Below are 10,873 nucleotides of genomic sequence, written 5' to 3'. Positions count from 1 at the left end.
CCAGGCAGTCAGCCCCCTCCCTCAGGAAGAGTCACCTCTGCCCTTTCTGTAGCCCCCACAGCCTTAGCCTGGGGGGGACCCAGAGTTCTCATTCCACACCTCACTTTACAGAGGGGAAACTGAGGCCCAAACGGGAGACCTTGTCCAAGGTCACACAGTGAGGCCTCCCCGTCATCCTGCTGGGTGTGGCTGGGTGGTGGGCCCAGCGGTGCCCCCTCCCTCCAGGAGGCCCCTCTGCTGCACAGCTGAGCTCCCAGCGCCCCCCTCGGAATTACCTCTGGGGTGACACAGGCAGGGCCTCGGAACAGCCACCTAGGGAGCAGCCAGAGCACCTAGAACAGCTCTGACCGGGTCACAGGCTGTCCAAGAATGCCCTTTCCTCTCGGGTTCACTCACACACCCGCAGAGTGCACAGACCTGCAGCAGGCCAGTCGCCCACCCCTGCACCCCTCGTGCCACCCCCGACTCAGGATCCTGTCACAGGTGGAGACACAGGGCACTCACCTGCCCCCACTGGTCCCCTGGCCCCACACAAAAGACACAGGCTGGGCCACGTTCAGTGCACCCCACAACTCAGAAGCCCCTCCTCGCATCCTGAGCCCGTCTCCCTCCCCCACACCCACCCACAAAACTCCCATGGCTCAGTCTGTACTGCACTAGACAGCACAGTTCTAGAACCCTCCATAAAAATTGAGCTGAACACCCTCCAGCCCCTGCCCGTCCCACCCCCTCACTTCACCTTCCCCTCCCGTCCCTCCAGCACAGCCGCCCTCCCCCACGCCCTGTGCCAGCACCTCCCAAGGTCACAGAGACCTGTCCTTGCAGCTCCAAGGGCGCACTCCTGTCCTGCTCAGCCTTGCAGCCGCTTTGGCCTCGGTAACTGCCTGCTCCTCACACACGTCCTGCTCTGGGTCTCCGAGCCACCACCCTCTCCTGCCCGATTTCCTTCCTAGGCCGCTGTCCCCTGCGCGACCCTCTTCCTCAGCCCAACCTCCGACTGTCCCCGAGGCTTCAATGCTGTCTGCACGTGCCTGGCCCCGGCCATCGCACCCACCTCGGAGGCTGGACCCCAGACTCTCAGACACGGCTGCTTCCTCTCCAGGCCATATGGCGTGCTCGCCCTGCCTCACCCTCGGGCATCCTGACTCCTCTGCTCCCCCCACACCCCCTGGGGCCACAGGATCCGCTCCATCTCCTGCCATGCCCACCATGCCACCCTGGTCCAAGCCACCACCATCTCTGGCTGTGACAATGCCAGGGGCTCCCCACAATCCACTCACCCCTCCTCCACCACAGGGACCTTGGAACGCTGTCACAGGAGCCACCATCCCACCTGGAACCCTCAATGACACCCGCGCAGCCGGCCTCCCTGCCTGTTCTCAGGGCTCACCCTCCGCCCCCTTCACACCCCCCTCCTTCCTGGAAGGCACTCGCTTCTGACTCCAGAGCCCGCAGTCTCCCATCCCGCCTTCTCTGCTCCCCAACCCGCACCAGCGCCCTTGGCCCCATCACCCCATTTAAATCCCTGCCCGGCCCTCTTCCCTGGGGTTTGCCTTGTCGACGTCTCTGCTGACTTCTGGAGTGAAGAGCCTGTCCCCATGGGATGCGAACTCCAGCACACGGGAGGGGTGGGGCTCAGCAGACCCCCCGGGAACCGCGGACACGGGTCCTCCGCTTTCTCCCTGTGAGATGAGAGTTAAGGTGCTTCCTCCCCGAGCGTGTGTGGCTTCTCACAAACATTTGCCTTCTTTTTGCATTTTATCAGGTCTTTGAGAGCTGTCACTACCCTCGGAAGGGCACAAAATGCCCACGCGGCACCGGCACCTCTCAGCGTTGGGCCACACCCACTGGATTAGAAATGCGTGTTTGATGTCTTCACTTTGCAAAACACCAGCCTGAACGCCCGCGGTCTCCCATGCCCAGGTGGACAGACCCTGCACACACTGCCCGGGCCGCCCAGCAGCCGCTCAGAGGCCGGCAGGGGAGGCCATGCCCTCCAGCACCCTCTGGACACCAGGCTCAAGCCAGTGTCTGCCGCCCGCGCACTCTCACTCTCGCTCACAGCAGCCCCTCGAGGTCACATGACGACAATAACCCTACTTCTTAGAGGAAAAAAGCGAGGCCCAGCCTGGCTACATTGCAAGGAGCACGTCAATTCTGTTTCTGGCTCTGATAGGAGCTAGCTGAATGGCCTCAGTTTCCTCATCTTTAAAATGGGGCCACTTCCCTACCTGGCAGGCTGGGTTCGGGGCCCAGTCGTAGCGGGTGGGGCAGACGGCACGCCCCAGGGCCAGCAACGCCCTAAGCAGTTGGATTGGTCTGTGCGCACCGAGGCCAGCCTGTGTGCGTGCGTCTGGGTCTGTACTCATGTGTCTGTACTCACGAGTGTGCACACACCTGTGTCTCAGCACATTTTGGTGAGTCACTGGGAATAGACCTGGGAGAGGGGACACGGCAGGGCCCAGTCAGGGAGCTAGGTTCCTGGTCACCACCACAGTCATGACAGACAACACGCCTTCAGAGCCATCACGTCATTACATCTCACCACAGTCCTAAAGGCGGGAGGGCATGGGACAGCCAGCATGCCACCCACGGCCCACATGAGAAGCCCGAGGCCCTGCCAGTGAAGGGACTTGACACAGGTCCCTCGCTAGTCGGGTGGGACAAACCCGCCTGGGCCACTCACCTGCTACCTGTCAAAAGTCTGCTCCGCACCCACTGATGAGCTGCTGCTAGGTGCCTGGGGAGGGGTGGCACAGGGAGACCCCGGCTGCCCTGGTGGCACCTGGCCTTGCCCAGGCCTGCAGGGAGGGGCGGGCACACACTGGGCCTCCGTTCCAGGACAGCCCTGCCTCCCAAGGTCCCTGGTCTCCGCTGGAGTGCCCCCGATGGAGCTGGCTGGCCATGTAAAGGCGCCTGACGGGGAGGACGGAGAGCACAGGAGGGCGCTATGTGTGAAACCAACCTGCCTTTCCTGAAGCGTCACTCCTGCCACGACAGCAGACACACAGACATGCACAGGGCCAGCAGCGACCACCCACCCACCCGCCTTGATAAGGCTGGGCAGCGGGAGAGCCCTGAGTTCATGTCCAAATCCAGGCACTTCTTCCACAGCTGTGAGATGTGCCAGGAACGAGGACGGTGAGGCCCCCACAGACCAGCGGGGGCCAGAGGTCGTCCCCACGTCCCTCCTCCAGCCCTCGGTCCCTGCCTGTAACGTGTAAGGGCTGAGCAGCCGAGGGGCTTCTGACTGAGGCGTCCGGGGCCGACTGTCTCCCTGGCCAGAGCCCTCCGTACGCGTCCCGACCCACCATGCACAGTCCCCGCTGCAGAGAGCACCTCTCACTCAGGGGCGATGGGGATAGTGTGCGTGAGGCTGGCATCGCGTTCCTTCTGTTACATCAACTCTGCAGCCTGTGTCACCACTAATGAAATAGAGAAATATGGTGGTTCCAGGCTTTTAAACTTCTTATGACCGGATTTGCATAATTGCTGCAGCCGTGCTGGGACGGGAACGCATCTGTCTAAAAATACTGCTCCTCTCCTCCATCCCGGAGCCCAGACCGGAGGCCAGGGCTGGGCTTCTGCTGACGGCGTGGGCTCTCCACGCCCACAGGAACGCGGCGGAGGACCGGGTCAGGAGGCGGGGGCTGGCGAGTTGTAGATAACTTTTCACTGCCCTGATGTTTGGCCGATAGATCATATTTACTGCCAGCGCCTGCCTGCCTGTGCCGCCTGGCTCTGCCGCCTGGCTCTGCCACAGAGCCCATGGGACTGGGATGGACAAGCCCGGGTGCTGTGGCCGCAAAGCAGATGGCACGACCCGACCCAGAGCCAACATGGGGCGGGCCTGCCCTCTGATGGGCCACCTGCCATCTCAGGCTTTCCGATCCTAGGCCAGGATGTGAGTGTGGGCGCTGCCATTCTCTGGCTGTGTGACCTTGGGCAAGTCACTCAACCCCTCTGGGCCTGTTCCTTCTGTGCCAAATGGAGATCTTCATGGTAGCTCCCTCCCAGGGTTACGGCGAGGACTATACAACTCACTCTGAGGCTTCCGGCAAGTGGCCTGGTCCAGGCACGCCCTGTAGACACCCGTTTCCTTCTCCAGCTGCCCCCTGGCCTCCGTGGCTGGGGGAGTGGTGCACAATTCCAGGCAGCAGGGGGGGCCCAGCAGGCCGGCAGCATGCACCCTGGTACTCACATGGGGGGCCCGGCGAGGGCTGTCCTCAGGTCCCCAGGTCCTCCCCACTAGGACCTGCCGTCTGCTTCCCGTTCTCTCCCTAGTTACCCGAGGAGGCTGGGGCAGGCTCCCAGCTCTGCCGGCTCAGCAGGATTCTTGGGACTCGGCCACAGGGTCAGGCCTGGCCAGCCCCCAACCTCCGCTGGCCCTGGCCTTGTCCTCCGGGAGGCAGGAGGCAGAGAAGCCATGGCCGGCACCACTCCCCCACCCCAGGAAGTGGATGGAGGGTGCGGGGAGGACGGGGCTGGGGAAGGGTGCTAAGTGCCAGACACACCCGCCAGCGACCACAGGCGCCCAGCCTCAGGGGTCTCCCCCTGCTATGAGCAGGACATGTGCACACAGGGGCGACCTCTGATTTCCTCCGGAACCCACACACGAGTGCCTACTGTATACAGAGCGCCTTCTCCAGTGTCAGGGAGTCAGGGATCCGTGTCACCCCAGTTAGAAGCTGGGGAAACAGAGGCCTAGACGGGAAAGGGTTTTGCACAGGAGAAAGTCAGTGTTTGCCCCACCTGAGTCCGTGGAGCACAGCGTTAGGGTCCATCACGCAGCTCTGCAAAAGCGCAGGTCCGGCCCCACCCCCAAAGCCAGAGGCATCCAGCTTCAGCCCAGAGCTGTGCGCCCCCAGTCCTGGCCTGCGACGGGCAGGGCTGGGGGCTGGAGTCCTGCACGCATCGGGGATGACACGGGCTCGCCCCATCCCGCCTCCCTCCCCCGCCAGGCCCACAGCTCCAGGCTGCAGAGTTAATTAGGAACCCAAACACTTAATGGTCTGTTACGCTTCCACTGGGCATCTTCTTAAATTAAAAAACATGATGTACAGCATCACTGGAGGGAGGAATCACTTTGCAATGGTTTCCTGCTCCAGCGCTGAGAGGGACGTGGGGGAGAGGATAGCTGGCTGGCCTCCAGGGACGATGCGTGACCCTCTCCAGGAACACCAGTCCGCCCCTGCCATTGGGAGGGTGTCACCAAAGCCAGGCAAGGGTCTAGGTGACCAAAGGACACCTGGCATTGCTCCTCATCACTCCCTCACAACCCTGGCAGCTGGGAAGTTCTATCTTTAGTCTGACCTGAATCTCTCCAGTTGTTCTGAGGGATGGCCGGTTTGAGACTACAGGCGGATTTGCTTGTTGGGCTCTTCCTAGTAGAACCCTGACCTCCAAGAGTCTCGAGCTCCAGGAAGCCCCTTCTGATCCCCGCTGAGCCTGAGGACCCCGTCCCCTTCTGAGCTGTGATCCCGGCCTGGCGCCGTGGCACGGCCTGGTCCTTGGACACCGGAGGGGCCTCGGGGATGCCGGGACGCAGCTCCCTTCTTCGTCCTCCACTCCCGGGGCCACTCGCCAGACACAGTGACCGCTGCCAACCCCGTGCCCCGGTCAGGCCTTTGCACGCACAGGTCCTGCCTCCATGACCGTCGCTGTGACCATTTAATCAGCATACTTCCTGGCCGTATTAATTGTAATAAAGAGTTTGGGCATGGTTTTCAAGCAGAGGTGATAAATTAGCAATTAGCCCTCAAACGTGACATCAATAAGGGAAATAAATGCTAGGCAAAGTCCGGTCTGAGAAGCACGGGCGATGCCTCAGGGGCTGGGGCAGGGTCGGGACATGCCCGCCACACCCTGCCCGCACCGTGGGGTGTGCCTGGGGGGCCGCCACGCGAGGGGGGATGAGCCGCAGGGGGTTGTCCAAGACAAGGCGGAGGGCAGCCCAGCACCGTCCCCTCAGCGACCGGGTGTTTCCACATCAGACACAGGGCTCTCTCCTTCCTGTGTGCTGTCACGCCCCCCGGAATTCTGACAAAAGGCGGCCAAGAATCCCTTCCTGTCACCCAGAGTTCTCTGGGCTTCCGGAGTGTTTGCTCTTCCCGTAGAGAAACCGCAAGATGGCAGTCAGATCCCAGGGGGCCCCCCAATCACCAGCCCCCTCACACACTAAGTGATCCCCCCGGGACACCTGCTGGGAGGGGGCTGCCCAGGTGTCCCAGGGGCAAAGGAGCCTCGTCTGGGTCCCTCTGAGCTGTCCCGCCTGACCTGGCCCTCGGTCGCCTCAAGCTGGCCTCTCGGGAAGGGGTCTCCTGTAAGGGAAGCCAGCCCCTCCGCGAGGCCCGGGCCCAAGGCTCTTGCTGACGTGGGTGTCATCTCACCAATCCATTCCCTGCCACCCCCACCCCCACCCCCACTGCTGTGCAGCTTGGGGGACTCAGCTCCCCAGTGCCAGACTCTACCCGCCTCTACCCACTGGTATCTTTACAGTTTGAATTCTGACATTTAACCCTCAGTTGGCCCAGAAAGTATTTCACTGATGTAAAGAAGGGTCAACACTGATTTCAGCCCACAGACGGGCACCTTGCCCTGACGCCATATGCTGAGTGACCTGGTCCCTCACGTTGGTGCAGGACGCTCTGGCCCCCACCCTCAGGGCACGTCGGGTCAAGCCTGGCCCCCGCCTTCCCCCGCAGCCCCACATGGCTCCCCAGTGCCCTCGAGAGAGTCCACACCTTCAAGGGCCAGCCAGACCTCGGTGACAGTCCCTGCCTGTCCCCACCTCGCATAGGAGGTGATGGTCAGCCTGTGTTTCTCGCATTTTCTCTAAGATACTGTTCCCTCCACCTGGAACACTCACACCTCCCACACCTCCCCTCTGTAACCCCAAAGCTGCTGTCTTGCCTCACTGTGACCCTGGACTGCAAAGGTCGGACTCCATGTCTCTCCATCAGGGTCCAAGTCCAGACGGCAAGCGCCTGGCAAGTGGGGCCGGACCCCGTACATCCTTTCCAGGCATGGAGAGAAAACAGATACAACTGAATTCATGCACGTTCTCCATCCACAGATGCCTCTACAGGAGGGCGACCCCAGGTCATGGTTTTCCTGGGACGGTCTTCATTTACGCCCACCCGGCGTCCCAGGGTAATTATGAATAGACCCCCTTTCGCTCACAGCCTCCTGCTGGGGTGATGCCTTGTTACATGGTCACCTAGGGAGGCCTCTGTGTGGGACTGTTGTGTCCCACTGAAAACCCCTCCCCTCTCTCCTGACTCCAAACCTGCACTGTTTAAACCCTCGGAACTGTAAAACGCTTCCTCCAGTAGGAGAGACACCCACTGTCACCCCTCTTCCATGCGCCCATTCCCTCCGATGAACCCTTAGAGCGAACCCCGTCCGGCTCTTGGAACCGCCGCGGTGTGCCGGGTGCATCACACCTATAAACTAACGTCGGGAGAAGCTTCCCGTTGGTAATAGTGCAACATGGCTCATCCCTGTGTTCTTTCACATCTCTCGGGAAAACTTACAGAGTTCTTCATAATGATCCTACATTTTTCTTGTAAATTTATTCCTGGAAATTCTGTGAGGCATTTTTTGTTGCCATTGTGAGTGGGGACTATTTATTTCATTATGTTTTCCAACTGGTTGTTGCTGGTACAGATGAAAATTATTGATCTGTATGTTTTATATCCAACCCAGGGCCTTCACTGAGGTCTCCTATTAAACTATTTTCTCAGTTGGTTCTCCTGGGTTTCTAAGGTCTCATATCATATTGCCTGTAAATAACTGCAATTCTGCCCTGTAAACATTCCATTTAATTCTGTTTCATGTCTTATTGCTATGTCCAGAATTTCTGGGCTGTGATAAAGGCCACTGTGGGTTTTTTTAATATAAAAGTTTTTGACTAGGAGTCATTAAAAACCTCATCTTTTACAATGGTGCTGGCTGTTCAACTGAGACAAGATTCTTCACTGTGATACAGTATTTTTCCAGTTCTATTTTTAGCAGTTACTTTAAAGCCAGACGCTGGCATTGGATTTGATCACACACCTTTGTCCTTTATGAATATGGCATTATGGCTAACCTGCCAATACTACGTATTATGTTAATAGATTTCTCTAATATTAAGCCACCTTTGAATTCTTTCCATAAATCCTACATAATCATGGCAGATTATCTCTCTAATATTTGTAGAATTGGATTTGCTGGTGTCTTACTGAGGATTTTTTATCCAGCATTCCTGGGTAAGATCTGTGTGGGGTTTCATTTCCTGAGCTGCCTTTACAGTTGGGGGGCTGGGGCCATTCTCACTTCCTCGGGGTCATTTTGTCCAGATCGTGGCTACCTGCTCAGACAAGGAACGCTTTGGTGGAGGCCTCCTGGCTGCACGAGCTCAGGCCCCCCACGGCGAGGGGCTCTGGACGCCACACAGGCAAATGCCATGAACCACCTGGTAACTGAGCGGCCATTTGTCAGGTGAAATGTGCGGTTTCATCTCCTGTACAGATTTCCGTGATTCAGGTTCGGCTCAGAGTACACATCTCTGCCGGGGAAACTTGCAACAGCTCAGAGGGCACCTCACGTGGTGAGTCCTGGCCTCTGGGGGACAGGCCATGCGGGAAGGCTGGCCCCAGCGTGGGGCTTCCCAGGGCCTTGGAGGGGGACCCCAGCTCCCTCGGCCAGGTCGGGATAGTGAGAGCACCCCCAGAACTGATCTGCAAAGTTCCAAGCCATCCATGTGTGGACAGACGGACGTCACAGTGGGCATGAGGGACACAGAGGAAACAAACTGACAAAGGACAGACCCTCCAGAACGGCTGTCCCGAGGAGAAAAGCATGGCTCACACGGAAGTGACAAGGCTTCGGGCAGCGGCTGCTACAGCAGACAGGATTCCCAAAAGATGGCTGCACCTTCCCCTTCCACTGCTCATGTGCGATGGGACCCTGACCCTCCTCCACCAGCATGTGGGTCTGTCCCTGCACCCCTTGAATCTGGGCATCCCTGGGCCACTTTGGCCAGCAGCATGGGCAAAGGGAAACTGTGCCCCTGGGCACAGCCCTGTCAGCCTGGCCGACCACTTCCTGTCTTGGAAGCAGCAGCTAAGAAACGTGACACCACCTGCTGGGGGGGCCAGACCATCCTCCCTCGTGGGTCCTGGAGAAGGGGGGGGGCAGCGTTGCATGAGAAGCCGCAGCACCTGTGCTCCACGCACGGGCTGAGTGGACCCTGCTGTTGTAAGGATCCGGCGGGCAGAGGGGAGGGTTGGAGGGGAGACCGGCTCAAGGAGCCTGCAAGTTGGGGTGGCGTCTTTCCTGGGGGACGTGTGCTGCGCCCAGGCTGAGAAGGGTCGGGTGCCACCCACAGCCGCCCCTCTGCTCACCGGGGCCAGCTCTGTAAATCCTCCTCATCTCTCAGAGTCTATAAAAAATCAATCTAATAACACAGCAAACATTAATTATAGCTGAAAGGCCAAAATGGGATTGATCTGGAAGAGGCTGGTCTCCTGCTAGTCACCGAGACACTTCGGGAGGGACAGGCAAGGGCCAGTGTGGTGTCTGGGCAGGCGGCACGGAGCCCACGGGTAGGGTCCCCCAGCATGAGGCTGGGGAGGCAGAGTCTGGAGGCCCCTGGGGTCCAGGTCCCGCCCCGCCTCTGACCAGCCCCGTGGTCCAAACAGGGAGTGTGCGAAAGGTGGGGCTTCCTCCTGACACCAGGTGGGGGGACTTGGCCAGAGTCCTGGGCTCTCGGGCCCTGCACAGAGGCTGGGAGAAGGCCCCAGGCGCTCTGAAGCCCCAGGAGTGGAGAACGCATTCCAGCGGACACGGCCAAGCCTCCAGCCAGACGGAATCAGGGAAGGGACTGGGGTGGGCGAGCAGAATGGGGAGCCAGCCTGGGGCAGCCAGGACTGTCCTGAGGGGGCCCTCGGCCACTGCTGCATGTCCACAGGCTGTTGGGCCCCCTCCCTGCCCCGTGCCTGGAAAAATGGAAGAGCAAACGGAAGACTCAGCCCTGTCACTTGGTCCTTGGAAAGCCTGAGACTGAGGCGATACCCCCACCAGACAGAAGGCCTCGTCGCCATTACTTCCAGCTCCCCTGGGAGGAAGGCCTTGGCTGGCAGCCCTGGGCGCTCAGACCCTCCATCCGAGCCAACAGCCCGTGGCTGCAGCCCCCTTTCTACAGCCATCGTCCATTCTCTCGGTCACTCGGGATTTACTGTCTGCCCTACGAGAAGAGGACACGCCGCTGTCCTCGTGGGTCAGAGAAGCTGGAAAAGAACATGAACTATGGGGTGACCTTGGACCTCGATTCCATCACGGGCTGCTATGCTCCCTGGGTCTCCTGTCTGTAAAACGACGCCGGTGACTAAGTAAATGACTCGTGGAAAGAGCCAGCGACAGTCCCTGGCTCAACAAATGTGTCAGCCACAGAGGAACACGAGCTGTGCTGTGAGAATGAGCAGGAGCCGTCCTGTGGGGAGGAGGGCGCCCCGGGGAGGGCCTCGCGGCGGGGCCCAGGGCCGGTCGCTGCTCTCAGGTGTGCCTGGGCTCGCGCTCCACCTGAGTCTGCACTGTGGCCCGTCCCTTGTGGGTGGGACACACTGTCCCCTTAACATCGTCCCTTCCACCGACCATCTCCCGGTCTGTGTTCAGGACAGGATGGGAGGAGAGGGCCTCGGGGGACCCTCCTGAGCTGGAAGATCCCCTTGGATGCCGCGGCCCCCTCTGTAGCAGCCCCCCCTTACCCCAAACTGCCAAGATCAGAGGTCCTGGAGAGCCCTGGGCAGCCTGCCTATGGGAGGAGCCGGGATGGGGGCTGAGAAGGGGGCTTCCGCGTGGACCCCACGGCACTAAGTACAGCCTCTCG

General features: G+C 60.1%; 1 protein-coding gene across 6 annotated transcripts in view; it reads right to left on the bottom strand.

Moving 5' to 3' along the window:
- Nucleotides 1-10,873, bottom strand: part of ELFN1 (extracellular leucine rich repeat and fibronectin type III domain containing 1) — a 105,295-nt gene that overhangs the window by 5,692 nt on the left and 88,730 nt on the right. The window contains exon 5 of one of the 6 annotated variants that reach the window (XR_002123417.1): nt 803-1,682. The exons of the other annotated variants lie outside the window; for them this stretch is intronic. The gene's annotated coding sequence lies outside the window, so the exon portion shown is untranslated. Of the gene's footprint in view, nt 1-802; nt 1,683-10,873 lie in introns of those variants that run through there. 6 annotated transcript variants of the gene reach the window in all.

This window comes from Hipposideros armiger, unplaced genomic scaffold (assembly GCF_001890085.2).
Source record: "Hipposideros armiger isolate ML-2016 unplaced genomic scaffold, ASM189008v1 scaffold_33, whole genome shotgun sequence".
NCBI classification, from domain to species: Eukaryota; Metazoa; Chordata; class Mammalia; order Chiroptera; family Hipposideridae; genus Hipposideros; species Hipposideros armiger.
This window is presented reverse-complemented; position numbering and strand designations above follow the sequence as displayed.